The sequence below is a fragment of the Myodes glareolus genome, chromosome 22 (assembly GCF_982192425.1).
Source record: "Myodes glareolus chromosome 22, mMyoGla1.1, whole genome shotgun sequence".
Taxonomy (NCBI): domain Eukaryota; kingdom Metazoa; phylum Chordata; class Mammalia; order Rodentia; family Cricetidae; genus Myodes; species Myodes glareolus.
In genome coordinates, this window is record NC_142047.1 from 7,806,343 (window position 1) to 7,811,053 (window position 4,711).

The 4,711-nt window shown below is 46.5% G+C and overlaps 1 pseudogene; it reads right to left on the reverse strand.

Annotated features, from left to right (window-relative positions):
• Positions 1-1,165: 1,165 nt before the first annotated feature.
• On the reverse strand, positions 1,166-2,878 carry LOC125404262 (tubulin alpha-1B chain-like; annotated as a pseudogene).
• Positions 2,879-4,711: the final 1,833 nt, after the last annotated feature.

A 4,711-nucleotide genomic window follows, 5' to 3' on the forward strand; every position in this document is an offset into this window, starting at 1 on the left:
TGAGGCTGCCTTCAGTTAGTCCCTTTGTCATAGAGACTAGCTTGTTTTCCTTCTCGGAAAAATACACAGAAGGTGTAGGGAGGAGGTGAGGTGTTGTGAGTTTGCCTTCAATCATTAGCTTGTTCCTTAAGCCCAGAGCTTGGTTTCTGGGATGGCACTTTGTACCTTAGGTGTGTTTTTAGTTTATTTTACAGCTAATTGGGATTATAAAAACCTGTGCTATGGAGAGGGATTTCCCCATCTCGATCTCAATGCTCCCCATGGGACACTGGGATTACAGACATGATGGAGAAAAAACTTACAATCACACATGGAGAAGAAGCACACATGAGCACAGAAGGAAAATAACACACTAGAAGCTGGAGTTTCTGTTACTACAGTGAAGCACCATGACCAATAGCAAGTTAGGGACCAAAGAGTTTATGCAGTTTACACTTCCACATTGTTGTTCTTGCCAAAGGAAGTTAGGAAAGGAGCTTAAACAGGCAGAGGTCATGGAGGGGTGCCACTTACTGACTTCCTTCACATGGATTGCTCAGCCTGCTTTCTTATAGAGCCCAGGACCACCAGCTCAGATACAGCACCACCCTGTCCCAATGATCACAGATTGAGAAAATGCTTTACAGCTGGATCTTATGGAGGCATTTTCTCAATTGAGGCCCCTTCCTCTCTGATGACTCTAGCACGTGTCAAGTTGACATAAAACCAGACAGTACATGTAGCATGATTAATAAAAACCCAGAGACAGATATTGGGATTCAATCTGAAGGTCAGAAAAGCAAAGCAGTCAGCCATGGGTTCTTACTTCTACTTCAATCTGAAATGGTGATCCTGCCTCCAGGAATCCTCAGAATGAGACTGTGTCTGAGAACTGTCTCCTCCCATTTTATATTCCTCTCTAGAACTGGGATTAAAGGCATATACCACGACTGCCCAGTTTCTAAGGCAAATTAGTGTGACTACTGGGATTAAAAGTGTGTGTCACCACTGCCTGGTCTGTAAGACTAACCAGTGGGGCTGTTTTACTCTCTGATCTTCAGGCAAGTTTAATTTACTAAAATACAAATGAAATATAACTACAAGTACATAAGCATTCATGTTTGTCAGCTAGTGTTGAAGCTGAAGTTCTGGAAGTTTGACATGATCCAAGGTCTGAAAGAATGGATTAGTATTCCTCTCCTTCTTCCTCACCCTCTCCTTCAACAGAATCCACACCAACTACCCCATCATCCTCTGGGGCAGCCATGTCCTCACAGGCCTCAGAGAACTCCCCTTCCTCCATTTCTTCCCCACATACAGTATACAAAGGCACAGCTGGCATATGTCAGGTCAAACTTGTGATAAAGGCAAGCCCAGGCCTCAGCAATGGCTGTGGGCTTGCTCAGCATGCAACAGCTCTCTGGATCTTGGCCAGGTCTCCACCAAGTACCACAGTGGGAGACTGGTAACTAATGACAACCTTGAAGCCAATGGGCACCAGGTCACTAACTGGATGTTGTGCTTGATCTAGATGATGGTAATGGGATCTTAGGAACTGGTGTGGGAGGTCCTTCTGTCTATGTGTTGCTTTTATTGGCTAATGAATAAAGAAACTGTCTTGGCCTGCGATAGGGCAAAAGAACAGAGCTAGGCAGGGAAAACTAAAGTGAATACCAGGAGAAAGGAGGCAGGGTGGAGTGAGAGAGACACCATGTAGCCCCGCCGGAGACAGACACCAGAACTTTAGCCGGTTAAGCCACAGCCACGTGGCGATACACAGATAATAGTAATGGGTTAAATTCATGTGTAGGAGTTAGTCAATAAGAAGCTAGAGCTAATGGGCCAAGCAGTGATTTAATTAATACAGTTTCTGTGTGATTATTTTGGGTCTAAGCTAGCCAGATGGCTGGGAACAAATAAGTGGCTCTCTCCTCCTATAAGGAACAACATACTAGAGGCAGCAAGCCATATACCATGGCGGGGGTGACATCTCATCATCTGGTTGGCTGGTTCAAAGCAGACATTGGTGATCTCTGCTACAGAAAGCTGTTTATGGAAGGCTTTCTCAGCAGAGATGACAGGGGTATGTGTGGCCAGAGGGAAGTAGGTGCGAGGGTAGAGCACCAGGCTGGTCTGGAATTCAGTCAGGTCTACACTCAGGGACCCATCAAGTCTGAGGGGAGCAGTGGTGGAAGACACACTCTGACTAACAAAGCGGCTAAGGTCATTGTAGGTTGGGTGCTCAATGCCAAGGCTTCTACAATGGTTGCCGTATATGGCCCCATTGTCTACCATGAGGGCACAGCCAGAGTGCTTCAGGGCCACACAGGTGATGAGGATGAAATTGCAGATCTCAGCCATAGCAGTGGAAACCTGAGGTCTTGATGAATAGAAAATTTCAGCTTGGACTTCTTTCCATAATCAAAAGAGAGCCACTCCATCAGCAAGGAGGTGAACCCAGAGCCAGTTCCCCCACCAAAGCTGGGGAAAACCAAAAAGCCCTGAAGACCCATGCACTGGTCAGCCAGCTTGCGAATTAGGTCCAAGACAAGGTCAATGATCTCCTTGCCAATGGTGTGGTGGCCCTGGGCAGAGTTATTGGCAAGATCTTCCTTGCCTATGATAAGCTACTAAGGGTTAAAGAGCTGGCGGTAGGTACCAGTGTAAACTTCATCAATAACTGTGGGTTCCAATCTTACAGACACTGCACAAGGCATGTGCTTGCCAAGGCAAGTCTCTCTGAAGAAGGTGCTAAAGGAGTCCTCTCCTCCCCGACAGTCTTGTCACTTGGCATCTGGACATCAGGCTGGATGCCATGTTTCAGGCAGTAGGGCTCACAGCAAGCATTGCTGATATGAACAAGAGCCTGACCAATGTGGATGAAAACACACTCATGCATGGTAGCTACAGGTAAGAAGGCTGGCGTGACAGAAGCAGACACTGGGACCCAGTTACTGTTCCCGACAGATCAGAGCTGTGAGTAACACAATCATATCCAGCTTTTGTGTGGTTTCTGGGGATTCTAACTTGGGTCTTCAAGCATGCATGAAGTGTTTTTATCCACTGAGTCACCCCCCTCACCTGGTAAAAGTCTCTCTAAGGTGTCCTTTAAAAATATCCTAAGTGGGCTAGGCACTCACTCAGTAGACCAGGCTGGCCTCAAACTCAGATCCACCTGCCTCTGCCTTTGCCTCCTGAGTGGTACAAAAAGTGTGCGCCACCATGCCTGGTTCTATTTGCTGTGATTGTACAAAATTCATCTTTGAATTGTGGATGACTAAGTAATCTCTGTGAAAGTAAAGTGGAAAAAATAAAGTCAAAAGGAACCTTAGTAGTGACAATAGCTTAAATCAGTTATTTGCTGTGCCCGAGAACAAAAATTTGAAAGTGTCAGCTGTGCGTTTCATTTGTTGTAACACTACGAAACCCAACTGCAGAGACACTGCCCCGTTGTGAGGCAGCACGCCCACACTCCTCTCACGGCTCTCCAGCACGCATGTGCAGCTGAAATTTGAACGATAGTAAATGAGTTCTTTACAACCATAATCATCACATTAAAACTAGTAATAACCACCTCAGCAAACACACTTTCATGGGTAATCGTTCAAAGCCGCTTAGGAGGAAAGACTGTTCCAGTAAGCAAAACAACCTTCCAAAGGAATTTACTTTGACTGCTTTCTGATTACTTAAAAACAAAACAAAACAAAAAAAAAAAAACAAGCAAACAAAAAAAAACCCACTATCTTTTCTCATTTTACATACAAATCCCAGTTACTACTCCCAATCCTTCCACTTTCTCCCCCACCCCACCCCCTGCCCACTCCTCAGAGAGAGTAAGGCTTCCCATGGGAAGTCAACCATGTCTTTGCTTTGAGGCAGGACCAAGGCCCTCCCCCACTATATCTAGGCTGAGCAAGTTATCCCTCCAAAGAGAATGGGCTCCAAAACACCAGGAAAAGCAGTAGGGATAAATCCTGGTCTCACTGCCAGTGGCCCCACAGTCTGCTCCAGCCATACAACTGCCACCCACATTCAGAGGGCCTAGTTTGGTCCTGTGCTGGTTCCCTCACTGTCAGGCTGGAGTTGGTAGACTCCCATTAGCTTGGGTCAGCTGTTGCAGTAGGTATCCCCATCATGGTCTTGACTTCTTTGCTCATATTCTCACTCCTCCCACTCTTCAACTGGACTTTGGGAGTTCAGCTCAGTGATCTGCTGCGGATCTCTGCCTCTGCTTCCAATAATTGCTGGATGAAGGTTCTATGGTGACATTTAAGATAGTCATCAATCTGACTATAGGGCAAGACCAGTTCAGGCAGCCTTTCCACTATCGCTTAGGGTCTTACCTGGGGTAATCCTTGTGGATTCCTGGAAATTTCTCTAGTGCCAGGTTTCTTGCTAGCCCCATAATGGATCTCCCTCAACCAAGATATCCCTTTTCTTGCTCTCCCTCTCTGTTCTTCCCCCATCTCGACCATCCTGTTTCCTCAAGTTCTCCTCCCCTTTCCCCTTCTTCTCTCTTCCCTTTCCTCTCTCCCTTTCCCCTACTCCCATGCTCCCAATTTTCTCAGGAGATCTTATCTATTTCCCCTTCCCGGGGAGATCTATATTTGATGGCTTTTGAGGCTGCTCCACTGAAAGGGATTCAGGCCTGGCACAGCAAACCTGGCTATGGGGCCGGTAAGCAAGATGGCCTCAGGTACTATTGGGGAACCTACAGACACTGTTGTGCTAA